The 24,203-nt window shown below is 36.2% G+C and overlaps 1 long non-coding RNA gene across 2 annotated transcripts in view; it reads left to right on the top strand.

Annotated features, from left to right (window-relative positions):
• LOC140700219 (uncharacterized) overlaps positions 1-24,203 on the top strand; it is a 390,592-nt gene that overhangs the window by 137,798 nt on the left and 228,591 nt on the right. Inside the window, exon 2 of one of the 2 annotated variants that reach the window (XR_012078550.1) lies at positions 21,089-21,159. The exons of the other annotated variant lie outside the window; for it this stretch is intronic. This is a non-coding gene — a long non-coding RNA (uncharacterized lncRNA). The remainder of the gene's footprint in view (positions 1-21,088; positions 21,160-24,203) is intronic. 2 annotated transcript variants of the gene reach the window in all.

Genomic DNA, 24,203 nt, shown 5'->3' with positions numbered 1-24,203 from the left:
AGAGGATACTGTCAGAGTGCCTGACCAGGAAACTGTTCTAGGCTAAGGAATTTGATGATTAGGTGGTTTGAAGACATAACCACATTACAGCCTTCAGGAAAAAAAAGAAATGCACATGTTCGTATCTTCATTTAAAGTGTTCATTTTTTAAAGTAAAATTCATTAGCCAACTCACATTGAAGCCATCAGTTAGACAGATGGAAACTTTGGATTCAAAGCAGATTCATATCTTTCTATCAGCTAGCAATTAGACATGTGAAAGCATATTCTTAAACCATAATGTGTCAAAGATTTGCCATTTTTAAAGCAATACTGTCAAGCTGCAAAACTTATGAAATTATCCACTTTTTTAAATTACCACCTTTGATTTATTTGTCCCCAGAAGCAAGGCTTGGAAATCTTCCCATTTTGTTATTGCAGTTATTGGAAAAAATTGAAAACATAACAAGTATTTTTTTTACTTTCTTAAAATTGTGTTACAGTCTTTAAGGGGACCAATTTTATCAATTTATTCTATTTGGTCTGTCAAATATTCTGCTTTCTTAGTAGCAATGATGACAATAAAATGGACTATTTTGGGATTCTGGAAAGGTCTAGTCAACTCTTCTGAATTCTGTACCAGGAACCAGAGATAAATGAGCAGACCTATAATATTAGACTGGCAGGCACAATGAAAACTGGGGGTAAATTAGCCTCTGCTACTCCCTCCCTCACATCTAGACCTAGAAGTCACCCACAGACTTTCAGAGCATCAGTATAACTCAGCTGACCACAAGGAGGGTCTCAGCCTGCCTCTGTAGAGCACAGAGCTCTGACCTGGTGCACAGAAGCAGAACAGATGAGGGAGGCCTGAGGATGGGCAGCTCCTCAGAAGCCAAGTGGAATCTGAGTTGAGCAAGCCCTTTGATTCTTTCTCTACTTTCACCAGTGAGAACCTTCACTTCTCAGTCTCCTCTTCCTGGCTCTCACTTCCTCCCCCTCCTCCACTTCCTCCTCCTCCTCGTTGTCCTCTTATGCCTCCCCCACCATCTGCAGAAAGGGGCTAGTGGAAGAGGAGGGAAGAGACTAGGGAAAGAACTTGGGAAAAGGGAGAAAGCATTTGCTCTTTCCAAATAGGATGGGACTTAAATTCAGGGACCAGGAATCAATAGCTTCTCTTCTTTGTTACCTTTGTTGTTTCTGCCGTGCCTAACATTAGAAACTGGTACGTGAAAGAAGGTCTCCAAAGAAACTCATCTTCTCTCCTGTCCTCCCTACCTCCAGCCAAGCCATGAACTCTAACTTGAAAAACTGACATAGTAGTATGAAATCTAGACTTTGTCTTTGAAATCGATCCCAGAGATGATCTACTTTTAAAAATAATGAGATTTCAATGTGGTATGAGGCAAAAAGCTTTGTAATCAGAGACCTGCCCCTGTCCCAACAAACTCCCCAAACTAGTATATATGTTGGTGAGTAAGTTAACTTGCTGCAACAGTTTCATCTGTATAACTGGGGTAAAGGATGGTTAAAGTAATATTAGCTCAAATTTTTAAAAAGAAACTCAAGCGAGAGAATACATGCACAGGCAGTATTTAGATAAATCTCTATTCAAATGATATTCAGTTGTTTCTTACTGATTACAACTTCATTTGATGATTAGTAAGAGCTATAATATTACCATGGTTGGTACACAGAATGCATTTTATTCAGTTTTTCAGAATTTTCAATAAAGTTTCTAGGGAAGAGTTCTTCTTAAAGATATTCCTAATTTAATTCCTCGTTTCCTTCTTTCCTCCCTCCTTCCTTCCTTCCATCCTTCCTTTCTTCCTTTCTTTCCTTTCTAAGGGACAGGGTGGTCCAAAGTGTATGCCCTTTTGTATTAAGTGATGTGTAAAATTTTTCATTAAAAAGAATTATTTCCTTGGGAATGTGATTCTTTTTACCTTCTACTTATGTGAAAAGACTTTAGTGCTTTATTTACAAAATGCCCAATTAAAACCTGATCCATCCTAATGCAGCCTTAACATCAGAATAGTCTATGTACTTGCCATTTAATGCTTACCTCCATTACCAATAGCCCTCTGAGCTGAGGGCTTTTTACAGTCCAACACTGATTTATTACACTTCAGATATCACTGCAAGGGAGGCATGTACTTTACAAAGTAAAATAAACTCAACTCTAAGGGTCTTAGATAATTACTCTGTTTTAGTAAGCACTCTTGGAGACAAAATTAAGTGATTTTCATTTCAGACTTCATTTGTTGTGGTTTTTAAATTTTGTGTTTTTTTTAAATGTAACAATAAACTACCAGTTTATTACAACTTTTGTAGGTTCACCAGTGTATTTTAATAGCTCCTTCCTCCCTCTTTCTTTTTCCTTTCCTTCTTTCTTTACTTCCTTCTTTCCTTCTTTCCCACCTTCCTTCCTGCCTCCTTTTTTCTGAATCTTCATCTACACATTTTCTTCAAATGTTTGCAGCACTGTGTTAAATGTCTAAAATAATAGCAAAAAAGAAATGGTGGACCTATGAAGATAACGAAAGTCAGCATAGGCCTTGTGGGGGAAGGACAATGTATTTCTCCTTTTTGCCTCAAATTCATGCTCCATTTTTATTTTATTTACATAGGAATCAATGACTCTATACATATAATTACCATTTACTGAGTCTATCCTCAGGAAGGAAAAAATGCCCTTTTTTCAATTTTAACTATTAATCTGTGGAGCCTAATATACCACTTACTCACCTGCAGCATATCTATATAAATTAATAAAATTGCTCCTAGCAGGAAAGAAAAACAAACAGAAAAACCATTTTACTGGTTTACTATGTGAGGTTTACTATGTGAAAGATATGTTAGGATATCTTTTGAAGCTGTGTGGGTAGGGGAATGCTGCTTTTGTGTTTACCGAGAAAACACTTCCATGTCAGTTACCAAGATGATTTACTGTCTACGTATGTCGCACCAGTTAGTGCCTTCAACATGGTCATACAGCTTTGTCAGCCCTTCCCGTACTCTTCCTCTCCCATATCAGAAAGTGGCAGATAGTTTTAGACTTTTGTTGTGCAGCCCAGCTGTAATAGAAGGGCCCAGCAAATAACTGTTCTGGATATTTTGGCCCCATAACTTACCTTTTGTTACCATTGTTATTCTAGCATAGTTCATAATTTGGTCAACAGCTCTGCCAAATTCTTTGAGTGTTATTTCTTTGTATATTTTAAAATATTTTTTTAAAAAACCTCTTAGAAATATTGAGTCTAACTCTCACATATATTTGTAAAAAAATTGTTCCTAGATGTTAAAAAATCTTGTGTACTGGTAAATATTGCAGTGGAGTAGCATGGTATACTTCTGTGACTTCAAGTCAGTTATACATGTGCAGAGAGAGAGAAAGATCAGTTGATTTTGTCCACTGTCCACAGGGTGAATTTATGGCTCTGAGTTAGCATGATATGGGTGACATGAATGTGCTGTTTTTCCAGTTGTCTCCATTCTCAAATACCTGAGTATAAGCATCTTGCTGCCGTAAGTGTAATCCTCATTTTTAAACACACAGTAAATTTTTTTTTCTATGTCATGGGATCTAAGTGCCTTCCATACAAGCCAGCTCTCATCTGGTGATTAACCAAAAAAAAAAAAAACATAATTCTGTTCTAAGGCTGGAGGAAAAATCTTGTTGAGCTTAACTAATTCCCACGTGAGATGCTACTATGTTGTGAATCCATCGTTAGTAGTCAGAACCATAATTTAGCTTAGTATCAGCAACAATAGATGTAGATTAGAAAAAAAATTACAGTGGAAGTGGGAAAAAGAAACTTGTTGCCACTAAATAACATTATGTTATATGGTAAATATTTTGGTTGCCATTTTATAGCCAAAGTAAGATGCTGAAGACATTTATTAAATTGACACCAGGCTCTATTGCAAATCTAGGGTTGCTGGAACTTGAACCAAGAATACCATGGATTTATTTAGTGAAAATGCTGAAAATGAGTGAATGCTTAATAAATTCCATGACTACTTGTGGAAACTGAGTTTTAGGTTAAGAAAAACAATGTTATCTGATTGTACAAAGTGAACGAGCATCTTGATTTTTTCTTTCTTTTTTTCTCTTTTACATTTTGAATTATTAATTAATGATGTCCATATTATTATATATTGAAATATAAGTGTAAAGGTTTAGTTTGCATGTCACAAATTGAGGAAAAAATTCACTAAACTTTTTTAACCTAGCCCATCATCACTTATTGTTGAACAAAACTTACCACTTAGATATACTAGTTATTTAATGTGCAATGAAGAGAGGTTAAATTAAAAAAAAAAGATTTAATAACAATAGCAGTGGTAGTAAACACTGATTGAATGCTTTATATGTGATTGGCATGATGATACATGCTTCTCTTACATTATGTAACTTAATCTTTGTGTTTATGTAATGGGTATTATTATTGTTGGCTGCCTTCTACTAATGAGAATGTTAGGTGTACAGAACTTTGTGAATTTTTCCAAGAACCACAAGTAGGAAGTGTTAGAGCCAGTTCATAATCTCTCTAATGTCAAAGTCCATTTAATTAACTACTATACCATCTTGACACATATGAAGACATTAGAAATAGACCCAAACACAGTTTATAAAAATCTAATGATGGATGCTCATCAAATTAGAGATGGATATGTGTCATTAAAAATGTGTCGTGTATTCTTGTAAGCCATTACTGTGTCATATATTCTTTTCGTTCTTTCATTCTTAAACTTTGTCTCATGATCCTTCTGCCCTGCTGCCTTAGAAATTGGTGTGGTCCTTGTTTTGGTCTTGACTCCTTCTTTTGCTATTGTTATTGTTAGGGACAGTGTCAGTTTCTTCTGTCTCACAAGGAGAGGCTGGCATTGCAAGAAGGCAGAGGTAGTGCCAAGAGGGGCAGCAGGAGGTGACTCCATTAGTGGTAAAGTTTATTTGCTCCCAGAATAAGGCAGCTGCAGTTGTGAACCTGACTACCATCTTGGTGCTCAATTCTTCATAATCAAAAGAATTTTTTATTCCCCCAGCCTCCACCAGTTTACCATTTTTTCACTTGTAGCACAGCATCCTCTCTTCTAACCCCCTACATGTGGAAACTTTTTTGCCAAGGTCATAAATCATCATTTTGTTGCTAAATCAGATGCATATTTTATATTATTTTATTAGTTGGCTTAGCACCATTATTAATCACAACTGACCATTTCCTCCTTCTTGAATATACTCTGCTATTGGCTTCTTTAGCACTATAATTTCCCATCACCTTCCTGGACATTTTTATCAGTTTTCTGATGTTCATTTTATAATGTGTGGATGGCCTCACTGCAGGGGACATTTTTATCCCTTCAATCTGGCCACAGAAGTTGAATTAGGGATTCATTAGAATCCAAGTCAGGTCAAACAGAGCCAAGGAGAGTCTTTTCTAGGACTTCTGTTGAAGCCATCAAGGAAGAATTATGTTCTTTCTGCTGGGATTGTTGATGGTAAGAATGATGTTAAGCACAGTATTGTTGGAGGTCAGAAAAATCAGGTCATCACTGTGGAAAGCAGATAAAAACTAAGTCCTAATTAATTCATTTAAGTCCTGGATCCAGATAAGTTTGGGACCTTAAGTTTACTTCTGGACTTTTCCAAAATGTGAGCCAATACTTGTCCTTGATTGTATAAGGTGAGGTTATTTGTGAATGAAAGAGTCTTTCATGATAAAATACTTCCCTTCCATTTATCCGTCCATCCCCACTGAACTCCAGATACCATAAATATAATTTTCTACTACAAATCTCATTTTAGATGTCCCACAGGCACCGTACACTCAAACATGCCCACTTCTAATATCCCAGCCTGAAACGGGCATGATTTCTGACTCTTTCCCTTAGCACTGCCACTGCCCATATCCAAATTAATCATCCAGTCCTATTAATCTACTTCTAAATTGTTCTTTATTCCACCTAATTCTCCTCATCCTCATTACCCCAGCATAGAGTATGTCACTGTCTCTTGCCAAAATTACTTTGCCTCCTAACTGATTCATTTGTCTCCAGTCCATTTATTTTTGCCTTGCAGTCATAGTGATATGTGTCCAAAAGCAAATCTAAAGATGGTATTCTGTTTAAGACTTTTTATGGCTCCCCTCTGCCCACGGAGTACTGTGAACCCAAACTCCTCACCGTGCATGGCTCACACCATGATCTGGCCCCTGCTTAGCTCTTCAGCCTTAGGTGCTGTTATTCCCATCACCCACGCAGTCTTCTCACACATAGTACTATGCTTAACCCCAAAGGGCCTTACTCTCTCTGGCTGTGTGGCATGCCATGCTCAGTCCTCTGCTTTAGAACACTCTTCTCCACTGCTGTGCCTGGGACAATTCTGTGCATCCAGAGAAAAACTTCTCTCGAGCACTCTGCCCTCCACCTAAAACAACATCCAAGTCTGAGTTAAATGCCCTTTCACTTCTGAACCACATCTACCTACTGTAATTGTAATTGCCCATCAACATTATCATTGCTGATTTACATCGCTCAAACTGGGAGAAAACTGTTTGAGTGCAAGGGCCCTGGAGCCTACAACAGTGCTGCTTCGTAACTACTTGTGTAAATGAATGAACAGTGATCAGTCAGTTATGCCGTAGAATTGACACAGAGTGAGTTTTCTGCTTATGTAATCAACTATATAAGCCTCTCTCCAGTATTCTCTAAGCAGCCTCAGGCTGGAACAAAAGTGAAAAAAAAATTAAAGTTTTCGAAGAGAGGGATTTCAGATCTTACTTGAAACTTTTTCTCTTCCCAAACTCATTTGATTGATGTTACACTTAAAATTAGACAAAGGTTTATATCAGGGAAAATGAGGGCATGCCCTTAACTTTGCAAATCCATTTTCCTATCAAAACACACACCTTTCGACCTCAGTTTACATATTCATTTTTAAACTTAAAATAATAAAATTACACAAGAGGTAGGTTGACAGTTAATGAAGGAAATTGTGCTCCTTTGTGGTAACTGACTGCTTTACACAAAACATCACAGCCAAGAGGCTGTCCTGACAAGCCCAGTGCTTCAAGCAAGAGTTTGGTCCCTGAGGGCTGGCAGACACAAGGCAAGAGAAATAAAGGAGACTCTGGAGAGAACCCAGTTTTTATGCCCCCTCCACCTCCCTTCCCAACCTCGCCTCCCCACACACACATACACACGCACACGCACACACACACACACACACACACACGCACACACAGAGCTTGTCCTAACCTATTGTTGGTTACCAAGTATGATCTCAAATTTTAGCAATTTGGGTTTCTTGGCCACTAAAGAAACAGCCATTTGAATCTTAAAAACGTATCAAAGAACTAGTCCCTGTTTCGAATTTCTTATTAAGGAAAATAAAGCAGCAAATATAAGGTACAAAAAATTCAACAAAATGTTAGCAAGATACAGAAGTTCCCAACTGGCTCCCGTGAATCTATTTTTCCTTTCCTCTGCTCAGATCATCTCAGGGGAGTCAGAGCAATATTGCAAGACTCACAACTGATCAGACTCTGCTTCAAACTCTTCAACATCTTCCCATTACCTTTGGAATAAAGTCCCTAATCCACAATATACTGTTAGTCCTGAAAAAACTCACTTCTACTTGCCATTCTGTCTCCTCTCTTTCTCCCCTACACACTGACCAGTGTGGAAGGCCTTTCACTTCCTTGAAGGCACCATGTTCTTTTCTGTCCCAGGACTTTCACGCACACTGATCCTTCTGCCTAGAACACTTTGATACTCATTCTCCTATTTGCTTGATTAAATGCTCTTAAATAAGTCACCCGTACCTTTGACTCCTCCTTCTGATGACTTTAACCCTTATTGGAAATGCCTACCATGCTGATTAAATTCCCCAGGAGGTTATAAACTCCATGAAACGAAGACTGTGTCTGGTTATTTTCTTTGAAGCTCTGTTACCTAACAGTGTCTGACAACTACTGGTAGTTCATAAATGTTTGTTGAATGAATATATATGTAATTAGGGGGAAAGAGATTAGATATGTATGTAACTCACATGTTAGGGAAGACCTCGCAGTAAGGCTTTGTTGTCAGTTGCTCTAATCAGGGCCAATTTCTTAAGCTGTGGTCCACAGGATCTTCTCTCATGGCTCACTAAAAACGTTGCTTAAATTTTAATACATGTATGGATTCTTTAATCAGCTTTTTCTCCATGTTACTAACTCCCTCTGCCACCAAAATGCATGCACGGACAATTTTGAGATCAAGTAAGATGATTAATCCTGGGTGCTGAAAGTCTTCTTTAATTGTGATCACTTTACCTAACTCAGACGTGTGCCAGTACTCATATTTTATTAGCACTTTATAACCACAATTAAAAATCTCCCTGTGTTTTTTCCTGCCCCAACATTTTCTGCAGTATCTCTAGTTTCTGATACCATGTAGCCTCAAATAAAAGTTTCAGTGCTCACTTGAAAACTAGCCTCACTAACACAGTCTAGAGAAAATCTTGTTTTCTGCAGGTGATCAAGGTAGTAGCCCTTAGTCAGCTCTCTCCTGCCTGCTACACACCCTCTTCTCTTCTAGGAAAGAATCCAGTTTCTTAAGAAGTTGCAGATCTGGTTGCGTTAATCCCCAATTTCCAGACTCAATTCTACCTTCAGGTTTTAAAACCTACTTACATAAATTTTTTACATAATTTACTTACATAATTACATAGTGAAACAGTTATATAAGGTTTATAAAGAAAATCAGATTTATCTGTTTATTTCCTTATCTCTACTTTTTTCTAGGATTTTTTTTTCAAATTTATCTTCCAACTTCTTTGAATTTATTGTCTGTTTATTTTTTTTAATTTTCAAGACTAGCTTTTTCCTCTGAATCTTTCTTACTGCCTCTTGCTGTTATAATGCAGTTTAATTTCTCTTCAATTAGAGTTTCTACAGAAAGTTTTCTCCTGTTTCATTATCTCAGTTTCACTTTTTTTTTTTTGTATTGTTTGTTTTGATCTCTACCTTTCATGTGAGAGGATTTTCTCTCCAGTTTGCTGCTTGTTGGCAGCTTGTTTATCTGTAAGACAGGCTAAAATGATGATTGGATGTTCAGTGTATGAAGACAATCTTGTCTACTTCTGGGCTTCACCATGGGGTGATTTGGTTGGGTTGTTTCATTGGAGAACCAGTACTGAAGACTGAAGACCCCTTTTCTTAGGCTCATCAGTTTTTCAGAGAGGAATCCTGCAATGCAGTACCTTCAGGGAATAAGAAACTGACTACCAGCTACTCATTCATAACTAAAAGAGTCAAGGAGGCCCACTGTTTATATATAAACTTTTGTTTTGCTTTTTACTCCCCTGTATTTATTGTGATGCCCTTGCCTTCACCTGTATATGGTGTCCCTCATTTTCAACCTTTCTAGGAAATAAATACTAATCTTCTGCTGGGCCTGGGGAAGGAGGTAAGTTCCTGACTGTCAGGAGCATGGGAGTAGATCTAGGGTTTGAGCTACTATGTATATAGTACCCCTACCCCACTTCAGTGTACCTGGTGTTTCTCATTCCTGAGCTTTGCTGGGCTTCTGCATTGTGACTAGCTTGCTTCAGAATTTCCCACCCTTCTGGAGTAAGCCTCAGCTTTCTTTGATTTTTTAAAAATCATTCATAACTTGTTTATATGACTTTAAGCTTATAAAACTTAGTTATCACCACCTTTCTCCTGTGTACATTTTCCTTGTTGGTTTGTACCATTTTTGAAATCCTTTCATGGTCATTTTAGTATGATTTTAAGAGAAAAATACAAGAGTTTATGGTCAGGCCACCATATTTAATCAGAAATTTGTAACTTTATTTTTTATTTAGATATAATTGACATATAATATTATATTAGTTTCAGGTATACAATACAATGATTTATTATTTGCATATATTGTGAAATGATCACAATATGCCTAATTAACAGCCATTGTCACACATTGTTACAGTTTTTTCCTTGTGATGAGAACTTTTAAGATCTACTCCCTTAGCAGCTTTCAAATATACATGACAGTATTATTGACTATAGTCGTCATGCTCCTATATTGGGTACATATATGTTAATGAGTGTAACATCCTCATTTTGTATTGCTTCTTTAATCATGATATAGTGTCCTTCTTTATCTTTCTTTATGGCCTTTATTTTGAAGTCTATTTTGTCTGAAATCAGTACTACTACTCCTGCTTTCTTGTCATGTCCCATTTGCATGAAATATCTTTTTCCATCTTCTCACTTTAAATCTATGCGTGTCCTTCACCTTAAAGTGGGTCTCTTGTATGCAGCATATTGTAGGTTCTTGTTTTATTATCCAACCTCCCACTCTATGTCTTTTGATTGGAGCATTAATTCATTGAAATGTACAGTAATTATTGGTAGATGTGTGTTTATTGCCATTTCGAATTTAGGTTTCCAGTTGATTTGGTATTTCCTCTTTGTTCCCTTCTTTTTGTTTTTCTTTTTTGTGGTGTGATAATTTTCTTTTGTATTATCTTGGTTTCTTTTTGGTTTTTGTGACTCTGTTGTATGCTTTTGATTTGTGATTACCCTGCTTTTCAAGTATATTAACACATTGCTATATCTATTTGCTTTAAACTGATAGTCATATAAGCTCAAACACATATTAAAAAGAAGTAAAAAAAGAAAAAGGATCTATATTTTCTTGCTCCCCTCTCCCACCATTAATGATTTTGATGTCCTCTTTTACATCTTCATGTTTATTCTGTTGCAACTCATTGTAGTTATCACAGTTCCAATCATGGTTTTCCTTTCTATAGCATTCTGCTTCCTTTATATTTAGAGTAGAATTTTCAATATTTCTTTTTGCATAGGTTTAGTAGGATAGATCATGTACTTAGGCACAAAAGAAGCCTCAAAATATTTAAGAGGATAGAAATTATTTCAAGCACCTTTTCTGATCACAGTACCATGAAACTAGAAATCAACCATAGAAAAACAAAGGAGAAAAAAATGACAGCATGGAGATTACACAACATGCTACTAAAAAAAAAATAGGTCAATGATGAAATCAAAGAAGAAATTTAAAAATATTTTGAGACAATTTACAATGAAAACACAACCACATAAAATCTATGGGATGCAGCAAAAGTAGTCCTAAGAGGGAAGTTCATAGTGATACAGGCCTTCCTCAAAAAAGAAGAACAATCTCAGGTAAACAACCTGACCTATCACCTAAAAGAATTAGAAAAAGAAGAGCGAACAAAACCTAAAGTCAGCAAAAGGAAGGAAATAATAAAGATCAAGGAAGAAATAAATAAAATAGAGATTTAAAAAAAAAATAGAAAAAAATCAATCATACCAAGAGCTGGTTTTTTGAAAGAGTAAACAAAATTGGTAAACCTCTGGCCAGGCTCACCAAGAAGAAAAGAGAGAGAACACAAATAAACAAAATAAGAAAGGGAAATGGAAAAATTACAACCAATACTACAGAAATACAAAAAACCATAAGAGAATACTATGAACAACTATATGGGAAAAAAAAATGGACAACCTAGTAGAAATGGACAGGTTTCTGGAAACATTCAGTCCACCAAGACTGAATCAAGAAATAGACCACTTGAACAGACCAATCACTAGAAATGAAATAGAATCAGCAATAAAAAAACCCCCCTACAAACAAAAGTCTAGGACCAGATGGCTTCACTGGGGAATTCTACCAAGCCTACAAAGAAGAATTCATTACAGTCCTTCTCAAACTCTTCCAAAAGATTGAAAAGAAGGGAGTACTCCCAAACTTATTCTATAAAGTGACCATCACCCTGATACCAAAACCAGACAAAGAAAATTACAAAAAAATTTCTACTACCACTACCAAAAAAGAAAATTACAGGCCAATGTCATTGATGAACATAGATGCAAAAATCCTCAACAAAATATTGGTAAACAGAATCCAACAATACATAAAAAAAGATCATGCACCATGATCAAATTGGATTCACCCCAGGGGCACAAGGATGGTTCAGCATACACAGATCAATCAACGTGATACACCATACCAACATAAGAAAGGACAGAAATCATATGATCATCTCAATAGATGCAGAAAAAGCATGTGATAAAATTCAACACACATTTATGATAAAAACTTTTACCAAAGTGGATACAGAGGGAACATATCTCAACATAATAAAAACTATTTATGATAAACCCACAGCTAGCATAATACTCAATGGTGAAAAACTGAAAGCCTTCCCACTAAAATCTGGAACAAGACAAGGATGCCCACTCTCACTACTTTCATTCAACACAGTCGTGGAAGTCCTAACCATAGAAATCAGGCAAGAAAAAGAAATAAAAGGGATTCAAATTGGAAAAAAAGAGGTAGAATTGTCACTATATGCGGATGACATGATACCATATATAGAAAACCCTAAAAGCTCCACACAAAAACAACTAGAGCTGATAAAAGAATTTGGCAAGGTAGCAGGATAACAAGATTAACATACAAAAATCTGTTGCATTTCTTTACACTAACAATGAATTAGCAGGAAAAGAAAGTAAAGAAATAATCCCTTTTATCATTGCATCCAAAACAATAAAATACTTAGGAATAAATCTGACCAATGAAGTGAAAGACTTATAAATGGAGAACTCCAAAAATTTGATTAAGGAAATTAAAGATGATGAGAAATGGGAAGATATCCCACGCTCTTGGATTGGAAGAATCCATAGGGTTAAAATGGTCATACTGCCCAAGGCAATCTACAGATTTAATGTGATCCCTATTAAATTACCCAGGACATTTTTTTACAGAACTAGAACAAATAATCCTAAAAGGTATATAGAATCACAAAAGACCCAGAATTGCCAAAGCAATGCTGAAGAAAAAAAACAAAGTTGGAGGAATAAACCTCCCAAGACTTCAGACAATACTGCAGAGATACAGTAATCAAAACATCGTGGTATTGTCATAAAAACAGACACATGGATGAATGGAACAGAATAGACAGCCCAGAAAGAAACCCACAGACCTACAGTATATTAATCTTCAACAAAGAAAGCAGGAATATACAATGGAGAAAAAAGTGTCTTCAGCAAGTGGTACTGGGAAAACTAGATAGCAGCATGTGAATCAATGAAGTTAGAACACTCCCTCACACCATACACACACACACACACACACATACCTCAAAATGGCTTAAAGACTTAGGTATAAGACAAGACATGATAAATCTCCCAGAAGAAAACATAGGCAAAACACTCTCTGACACAAATCTTAGCAATGTTATCCCAGGGTAGTCTACCCAGGCAATAGAAATGAAAGCAAAAATGAACAAATGGGACCTAGGTAAACTTACAAGCTTTTGCACAGCAAAGGAAACTGTAAGCAAAACAAAATGAAAACCTATGGAATGGGAGAAGATATTTGTAAATGATGAGCCTGACAAAGGTTTAATTTCCAGAATTTATAAACAGGTTATACAACTTAATAAACAAACAACCCAATCCAAAAATGGGCAGAAGACTTAAACAAGCAATTCTCCAATGAATGCATACAAATGGCCAGTAGGTACATGAAAAAAATGCTCAATATTGCTAATTATGAGAGAAATGCAAATCAAAATTACAATGAGGTATCGCCTCATACCAGTCAGAAAGGCCATCATTCAAAAGTCCATGAATGATAAATTCTGGAGAGGGTGTAGAGAAAAGGGAACCCTCATACACTGCTGGTGGAAAAGTAGTTTGGTATAGCCATTATGGAAAACAGTATGGAGATTCCTCAAAAAACTAAAAACGGACTTATCATATGATCCAGCAATCCTACTCCTGGGTATATACCAGGAGGCAACTCTCACTCAAAAAGATAGATGCACCCCAATGTTCATAACAGCACTATATACAATAGCCAAGACATGGAAGCAACCTAAATGTCCATCAACAGATGACTGAATACAGAAGTTGTGGTATATTTGTACAATGGAATACCACTCAGCCATAAAAAAGAATAAAATAATGCCATTTACAGCAACATGGATGGATCTAGAGATCGTCATTCTAAGTGAAATAAGCCAGAAAGAGAAAGAAAAATACCACATGATATCACTCATATGTGGAGTCTAAAAGAAAAAGAAAAGAAAAAGACACTATGAACTGTTTACAAAACAGAAACAGACTCACAGACATTGTAAACAATCTTATGGTTACTGGAGAAGGGGGGTGGGAAGGGATAAATTTGGGAGTTTGAGATATGCAAATGTTAGCCTCTATATATAAAAATAGATTTAAAAATATAGCACAGGGAACTATATTCAATATCTGGTAGTAACCTTTAGTGAAAAAGAATATGAAAACAAATATGCATATGTATGTGCCTGAATAGGACATTGTGCTGTGCACCAGAAATTGACACATTATAACTGATTGTACTTCAACTAAAAAAAAAAGAAAAAAAGAAAGAAAGAAAAAGGATGTAGTCAGTTCAGAGTTGATACGGCAGGGCCAGACTACAGATACTGGGGACCCAGGCTGCTTTCAACTTTCCACTTTATCATCTCCTGGGTGTGGTTCTTACTGACATAGTCCTAACCTGTGCTCTTGCTGTTGCAATCATGTTCCAAGCAGCAGGATGGATAAAGACGATAAAGGAGCAGACCCCCTTCCTTTACACATGCATCTCAGAAGTTGTGTCTATAAATTCTGCTTCCATTGCCTAGGCCAGAACTTTTTCACATCATGCATTCCTTTCCAGGAGGGAGTCTGGGAAATATGACTATAATTTGGGTTGCTAACTTTTAAAAATTTTTATCACTGGGGAAGAAGGCAGCATAGATATTGGAGGACAACTAGAGTCTCTCACCTGCAACCAGAACAGTTTGCTTCTACTTTAATCTGATTATCTGAAAGTCTTGGGTGCTTTCTTCATAGCTCTTGATGTTCACAGTGAAACCACTAAGGGACAGGAAGAGCCTGAATTTGTTCTGAACTCTAAAAATCAAACTGTATTCAGGGTTATATTAGAGTATACTTAGTGGCATTTTAATTCCAGCAAAAATTGATCTGTGATGTATGGTAATAAATAACAATAATGCATATTAACTATTAAGAACTTGCAATATACCAGGTACTATGCTAAGCATTTCATCTACATTTCCCATTTAGTCTTCCAAGGACTGTGACAGTGCATCTTCCTGGCATCATTTTTTACATGAGAAACTAAAGCGTGGAGGTGTTTAGTAACTTGCTCAAGGGCACGTGGCTTCTAAGTGGTAGAGCTGGTATTTGCTATGTGTATGACGGGTTCTAAACCTGATGTATCGACCTTCTTAGTGTATTAAGGGCAATGGTTCTGAACTGGAGGCAATTTTGCCCCCCAGGGGCTGTTTGACAATATCTCGAAATATTTTTGGTTGTTACAACTGGGAGGCTACTACTGGCATCAAGTTGGTAGAGGCCAGAGATACTGCTCAACAACCCACAATGCACAGGATGACCCCACCCCCCAATAAAGAATCATTTGACCTAAAATGTCTTTGGTGTCACAGTTGAGAAATCCTCATTACCTAACATATTTGGTGGATGCCTTGGTCCTTCTTAAATGAGAGCAGATGATTTAAGTCCATTGCTGATCTCTGGAAATAGGGAATTTCCATTCCTGTGTAAAGGACTATATTTTTCTTAGTCCATAGGGATTAGCTCTTCGTTTTAGAATTTGGGTGATTTATATTTGCGGGGGAAAAGATTGAGGTTTTTGAAGGTGTGGGAGCAAGGAAATTTAAAGAGAAAGAATACAAAACATTTGGAAAGTACCTCATACACTGCACTTATGAAATTTTCAATACAAAATGAAACTTTCATCTCAATTCAAAAAGAAATAACTTCAATTATCCATCCACTATCTTTCTTTGAAAATGACTGTGTGTGATATGTATCTTTGGAACATGAGCCAACATTTGATACAACAGTTAGGCAGTTTGGTTGGATACATTTTAAATGCTGTACCTGCTCTAACACCAACAAGATAACTTTCCTCTAAACAGGCATTTGCTAAACATTTAAAGTAAACAGACCTGGTCCTAGGAAACCCAGGTAGAGATGACTCTGACCTTTTTACCCATAAGGAGATTATGGTTTATTGGGGAGAAACAGCCAGTAAACTAGTCATCCAGGTAGGAGGGATTAAAGAACACACCGGGGATCAGTGACAACAGAATAAGATATGGTACAGCGAGGCATGGGAACTATGGGCTCGCAGAGGAGAAAACTTCTGTCACTGTAGGGGAGATGGACAAGACAGCGAAGGCTTCCCAGGCAAGGGGAGAATTTAGTTAATTCTTAAAGAGGATCAGGAATTGCAAGGCAAGAAAAGAGGATACGGAGGGAATAAGGGGAGGAAAAAGGTCCAGACTACTTGGTACAACTGTGTAGTTTTCTCCTGAAACTCAGCACATACTCTGAGACAGGACTGCTTCTCCCCAGAAAAGGTGGTACCTTTCTCTTTGCATACAATTTCCGTCTATTTTCTGAATCTGGCTTCTAGGACTGCATCTGTATAGAGGGGAGGTCTGTTGAGAATTAGCATAAATGTATCCTGACAGTAATGGTGAGGACTGACACTCATGGCATTGGATGCAGCCCTTGTAAAGCCAAGGAGGAGTGAAATGTCCTGGCATAGCTTGTATAGTAGGCAGTGAAACTTACGGAGTTGCCAAAGCGCTATCACCAGTGCTTTAGGAAGAGCCCTCCCTGGTGGACTGATGCTGCCGGAGATGAGACTGAAGTCAGGCGTTCACTGTAATGTCACTGGGGCAAGTTTAACTTAGCATAAGTATAATCAAGACCAATGCTATAATTAGCTTCAATCCTTTGAAACTAACATAAATGGGGAGATCACCTGCTATAAACATCTTACTGGCAGCAGGATATGAATCATAAATAATCCAAATTTGGAGGGAACAATCATCCAAATATCTTTTTTGACACGAAGAATCAATAAAGTGACCCATGCATCTCTAAAGGCTAGAGAACACTTCAGAATACAGTTTAATTCTTCCTTTACAAATGTTAACTTTACGAGATATCTTCAGAATCTGGATTTCCCCCTAACTGTTTGGGGGAAATTTATCATTCACCAATTTGTGTGTGAAGTAGGAAAAAAAATTGATATGATTCTGTGACATTTGTGATTTGGGAATTTTTTTAAAAAAATTCAGTAACTAGCAGTTTCATTAACTCATGGACTGTTAAAATTAGACAAGACCTTAGAAATATCTTTCAACTTCCTGGTTTTACAAATGAGAAATCTGAAGTCCAAAGATACGGGATTTGTCCAAGTCCCCAGTTAGCTACTGGCTGATCTGGGACTCAAACTTAATTTACTGCCTTCTTAGTCCAGAATTCTCTCCATCAGAAAAAAAAGATTTTTTTTAACCTAAGGATTTTAAAAACTAGTAGTGATTTCTTGTTTTAAATTCATAGCAAGTTTCCCCAGTTCTTCTATCAAATATTTGAAGGGATTTATTTCCTCTTAGTTATGTCGATTTTAAACAAGAGATGGGGACTAATCTTTGGTTTGCTTGTGTTTTGGTGGTTTTCTTCTTAATCTTGAAAGGTCTAAAAATTCCTGTGTATTCTCTTGTTCCTGTTAGACAAAGTGGGGAAACCCCTCTATAGTAAGAGAAGAGAACCAATTGTGAATGAAAACTTTCTTGAGATTAGGACAAACTCTTTTAAGTTCATGAATATATAGTTAATAATAAAATATTCTCCATTTCCTGCAGGAGTGAAATAAATGGTAAGCTCAGACAATGAAATAAAGTAGCATATGAAAGTCTCCTAAATAGGTTGGGAAAGATTTCCGTAAGACTTTACCAAATGGTATCTGGTCAACCCATTCTTGAGTACAAATAGGAATTACTGTTCTTTGGTCTCATAGTCAAATAGGGATATTGTGGCTTCATGTGACCTGGTATATGAAACACCAGGAATGGTTTATGAAAAACCATAAACTCTGCATCAGAGTGGGGTTCTTTCTTCTTTTAGAGTTCTCCAGACTAGTCCAGGCTTGCTTAGGGAGCCCTCCTCATAACTCAAGAATTTTTAAAAGATTGAGGCTAAGTGCTGTCATTTTTCCAACATGGCTCTTTTATCTAACTCTTCTGGGTCAGCATATTCAGATTTCCCCAGATGTATCTTGGCCTCAGTAAGACTCATGACTCAAATTTCTGTTACATAAGTAAGAAGGTTTATACTTACTGCTTCAGTTTCTGTTGCTAGGGTCTTTATTCATTGCATTTTATCCATAACTTGATCCACACCACATCAAGTGTCATGTTAAAAGGTATGTTGTTTGGATGTTCAAAAATGTAGCCGGTTTTTGAAGAGAGTTAAACCATCTAGACAACATTCCCTCCTTAATTTTATGGAACACATGTTGCTAGTGGTCTCACCTCCACATTCATTATTTCTCTCTTCCTGAGCTTTTATGGATGCAGAACTTCCCAGCATAATGTCTCAGTCTCACTTGTGACTAGTGTGGTCATGTAACGAAGTTTTGGCCAATGATTTGTGATCTGAAGTATGTGTGACTTATGGGCTGTGCACCATGAAGATGTGTTAGTTGCTGTATCATAGGGTAAGTCTATTTTCAGTTTTTTGAGGAATCACCATGCTGTTTTTTATGATGGCTGCAACAAGGTACATTCCCCCCATCAGTGTAGTTGGGTTCCCCAGCCAATAAAAATAAAAGCAAAAGTTAACAAATGGAACCTAATTAAATTTATAAGCTTTTGGATGCAAAGTAAACCTTAAGCAAAACAAAATGAAAACCTAAGAAATGGGAGGAAATATTTGCAAATGATGAGACTGACAAAAGCCCAATTTTCAGAATATAAACAGCTCATACAACTTAATAACCAAAAAACAAACAACCCAAGCCAAAAATGGGCAGAAGACCTAAACAAGCAATTCTCCAGTGAAGATATACAGTTGGCTAATAGGCCCATGAAAAAATGCTCAGTATTCTAATTATCAGAGAAATGCAGATCAAAACTGCAATGAGGTATCATCTCACACCAATCAGAATGGCCATCATTCAAAAGTCCATGAACGATAAATGCTAGAGAGGGTATGGAGAAAAGGGCACCCTCCTAAGGTATAATTTAAATACACACATACAATTGATATTTATACATCTTGTTACTGTATGTAGGGTGGATGAGAATGAATGAAACACTAAAGGATCAATTTTACTTCAATTAAAAAATTAATTAAAACAAATATCCACTGGGAAAAAAAGAAAAAAAAAGGTGAAAGTTAGAGAAGACATTTATTAAGCCATTGCAGAAGCCAAGGTGTTCCTGGTAACCTGAAGAAAGGCAGCTGTAGAAGGAATGGGGTTGAGGAACATGAAACAGGTGTTGGAGATGTGGAACATGAAATAGATGTTAGAGATATTTCAGAATTAGGACTATTCCACTGAATTTGCTAGCCTGCTTGCTTGCTTTATTCCTTCTTTTCCTTCCCTTCCCTTCTCTTCCCTTCCCTTCCCTTCCCTTCCCTTCCCTCCCCTCCCCTCCCCTTCCCTTCCCTTCCCTTCTTCCGGTGTAAATAAGAAATCCTCACCTTTGTCTCAGGCACATTTGATCATGTATGAGCACTTGCAGGGAATAGACAAGGAAAGAGTTTGGACATCCATGAGCCTAACATAGTTCATAGCAGTTGGAGGTATTGGGAGGTTAAAATTGGGCAAAATCACCCATAAACTTTTAAAGCTATATGTCTGCTTTCCCAGTTCCCCGCTCCAGGAAATTCTGACACAGTTTCTGTGAAGAAATACTGGTTTGAAAACCTCTATACATAATTCTGATGCAACCTTACTTTCTAACAACCTCAGGTTTCCTCTCTAAAACTTGAGTTGAGAACCACTGGTTTAAAATCTGATAGGACATGCCCAAAGTCTTGAGAGAGTAAGATCAGTTTTTAGGTATGCTGAGTTTGCAGATGTTTCAGAGAATTGCAGATGGCATGTGTGGCAGGAAATAGAGAATGAAGGTTTGAAGTTAAGGAAATTGATTAGAGCTGGGGACATTAAATATAAAACCTTCAGTGTGTTGATGATATAGTAAGCCATAGAAGTTGAACAGATAATCAAAAAGAGCAAAAAATAATAATAATAAAGAGGAGGACTGAATCCAATAAATTTATCTACAATCAAAGGGCAAGGAAAAGGGTCAGCAAAGGAAACCAAGTCATAGTGATCAGAGAAGTAGGGAGGTCAAAGATTGCAGCTAAAATATAAGACAAGGAGGATTAGCGTCACTAATTCCTGAACCACCTCTCTTCTATATTAAAGGTGAAAGTGAAGGATCTTTGGAGGTCTTTAACGACTACATATATTATCTGGATAGTTGAATGTGTAAGGGGAAGAAGAGTTATGGCATTTTAAAAGATTTAAACAGATATTTATCTCACACAGTCACATGTATGTAATTGATTTGCCAGAACATGACTGATCACTTTGCTGTCAAAGAGAGAAGGGATAAATCCCTGTCAGTTACACATTCAGATATCTCAATTTGAACTGCATTTTAATTGTAAAATGCTGTTATGTCATTTCTAAACCAGTTTATAAAGGATCGCTTTGATATAATTATATAATAGCTTCTATTAATCATCACTTTTATAATTATTCAATTCCAGATTTAACTTACAGTACATTCAGTAGCTATGCAGCTAAATAGACTTTAGAAAGTCACGCTATCAAAAGTAAAGAAACTAGGAACCTTTTTTTATCACGCATTTATATGTAGATTACAAATGGTTCCAATCATGATTCTTAGTCAAGCATATTAACCTCATATGAGCTACACGGAGACAGTGAAAGCAGTAATAAGTCAATTCTGTCCAAGAAAAGTTTGTTTAACATCTCTATAATGCCAGACACCATACTTAGTTTAAAAAGAAGGAAAGAAAAGACAATCTCTTTTTTCAAGTCACTCACAAGCTTGTGAGGGAAACAAATAACTCCTCACCAATTTCGTCATTTGAAAGTTATTTATATGTTTTTAACACCTATTTAGTTCTGTAAGATTCAAGCTATAAATTGGTAATTCTAACTTTTTCAGTGCCTCTAATTAAGATGGCAAAAACTGAAAACAACAGTAAAAGGAAAATGCATTGGCAAATATAACAAAAAGTAAGTATAGAGGAAATGTAGATACATTTTCAAATTGTTTTTTTATTAAGTTGGTATCATTTATACTTTTGAATGTAATAGAGCTTAAAATTGTACTAAAAGTTTTGGGAAAGACTGTTTTTCTTGAAGTGTTTTTCTATACCATATTTGTATCATTCTAAGTTGTGGTGCATTATTAAAATCTTAGTGGCTTGACACATTCAATTTTATTTCCTGTTGATACTACAAGTCTAACATCAGGGCTCTGCTGATTATAGTCAATCAAGAACCCAAGCTAATGAAGTCTTCTTTTTTTAATTTTGTTTTTATTTTTCCAGTTGTATTGAGATATAATTTTTTTTTAAATTAAAATTGTAAGATGTATTTAAGGTGTACATCATGGTGATTTGAAGTACTTATACACTGTAAAAGGATTCTCACCATCTAATTAACACATCCATCATCTCACATATTTATCTTATTTTTTATTTTTTTGGTGAGAACAATGAAGTTCTACTCTCTTAGCAAATTCCAATTATACAATGCTGTATTATCAACTATAGTCACCATATTATACATTAGATCCTCAGACCTTGTTCATCTTCTAGGTGAGTGTTCACAAAGTATTTCTAAGAGTTTGACTTTTTTTTTATTCCACTTATAAGTGATATCATGCAGTATTGAAGCCTCCTTCTTGATAAATGTTTAGAAAGTTGACCAAATGGGGAAAAAAGGAAATGTAGTAAGTTAAATGCTAACTCCTAAAGTCTTTACCATTCTCATTTTGGAGGCCCAATCTAGTCCCATTTCTATGCCTATCAAAGGAAATGAGGATTGCAGATGTGTCATGTTCCTGGAATGAGTGGAAAATCAGAATCTGCATGAACAGCCCTACTGGCTTCCAAACCACTTTGTTTCTTTTCTTCAGAAATAGCCATCATGTGTCAGGTGTCTTCTCTGAAATCCTACATACATAGTTTTTTCATTTCATTTGGGGATACATTCTCCAGCCTATTCTCCATATTTCTGACTTCTTCAGTTGCATTTATCCCATTTTGAGGATTATTTCTAGAGTGTTTTTCATCATTATGATGTTTTTATTTGTCTTCCTTTAATTCCTGAGTTTTATAAGAGTGTTTTTCTTTTTTTTTTAAACATTTTTTATTGAGTCATAGTCCTTTTACAATGTTGTGTCAAATTCCAGTGTAGAGCATAGTTTTTCAGTTATACATGAACATACATTCATTCATTGTCACATTCTCTTTCACTGTTAGCCACCACAAGATCCTGTATATATTTCACTATGCTATACAGTGTAATCTTGTTTATCTATTCTACATTTTGAAATCCCAGTCTGTCCCTTCCCACCCCACATCCCCCTGGTAACCACAAGTTTGTATTCTATGTCTATGAGTCTGTTTCTGTTTTGTATTTATGTTTTTTTGTTTTGTTTTGTTTTATAAGAGTGTTTTTCATTCCTTTCCATGCTCTACTGAGTACTTCTTTGTGCACATAAAAGACTGTTTCGAACTTTTTAATTTCTGTTTTTAAAATCATTCTCTGCAATTTCGCTATGTAGAATTATGTAATTTAACAATTCTTGTGTTTTTCAGCTGCCTTTTGCTCATTTTTCTTTTCCTCTTTTTTTCTTGCTTCCAGTCTATCTTTTCCTCTTTTTTATTTTTTTAGAGATAGATCCCATGATAATATCTCTTTTGAATATTAGTGAGCTTTGAATTGTAGTAAGGACCTAGTGATGAACAGTTTGGAGATTTACTTCAAACACTGCTCTTTTCAAGCTATCTCTTTTACCTTAGAAACAAATGTCTCCTTAGATTGCTAAATGCAGCAATCTCACCTTAATAGTCTCTTATTAAGTTCTTCAATCTTCCTTTCATTGACTTATCCCTCCCCTTTGGCAGAGAAGCTAAGTCATGGACAATAGGAATGACATGAGCATCTCCATGATTTTTCCTTAAGTGTTCCCTGTTTCACAATTCTGGGCAATCAGAATCAGTCTAACAAGGCATTCTCATTAAAAAATATATATGTGTGTGTGTGTGTGTGTGTGTGTGTGTGTGCGCACACACACACACACACACATATATATATATTCTACGTCCTTTAGAATGTGACAGTTTGGTGTGTGTGGGGTGTGTTTCTGGCTCAAGATCCAAAACAACAGGCACTGGAACTCAGCATGTTCTCTTTTCTCAGTCTAGATGTGCTTCATAATGTAGCTTAGGAGTCACAGCAATCTCTTTGTTTTAATGAATATGTTATCTTTACTTGTCTTTTTTTGGTTGTTATATTTGATGTGATTTGAGGTTGAAGGGTGGTATAAAAAAGCCTTTAATGTATTGCCTTAATTAGACATTTTCATTGGTTAAAAAATATGTATGTATTTATATGCTGTCTTCCCATAGAACATTGCCCTCTTCAAAGACAGTCATTCCTCATCTTTTCATCTCCAGCACTGAACACAGTAAGCCCTAAACAAGTATTTTTGAATTTAGGTATAGAGGGTTGAATTTCATGTATTTTATTATCTACTTTCAGTCACAAGAGGGGATCAAGAAAATATGAAGATAAAACAGTATATATCAAGACACCACCATGACTAAAGAGCTGTAACAAAACACTTTGTGTTGGTTTTGGAATAGTATCATCATTTTACTTTTTTGCACAGAAAGCTATCAGAATTATGTTGCAATTCAATTTCCAGTGCTTACAATAAATTACTTTCGCTTCTAGTAGGCAACTGGAAAGAAAGGAAGCATTCAGAGAGAAAGGAAGCAGTAACTCCAATGTTAAGGATAAAAGCTTATTACTTCAAATCAACAGCTACAGTAATTCTATTCAGCATGTATATCTATACCACAATCTTTAGAGTTTCTGGTGATGGCCAATATACTTACCTTTGCAGGTAGTTCAGGCACACTGATGGCCAAACGTGGAAGAGGTTGGAGGGTTTCTATTTTCTCTGGTGTAATAGTCAATATTCTCAGGGAAACAGAACCAGTAGGATGTATGTGTTGATAGATAGATGATAGATAGATTTTAAG

Source organism: Vicugna pacos, chromosome 12 (assembly GCF_048564905.1).
Source record: "Vicugna pacos chromosome 12, VicPac4, whole genome shotgun sequence".
Lineage (NCBI taxonomy): Eukaryota > Metazoa > Chordata > Mammalia > Artiodactyla > Camelidae > Vicugna > Vicugna pacos.
This window is presented reverse-complemented; position numbering and strand designations above follow the sequence as displayed.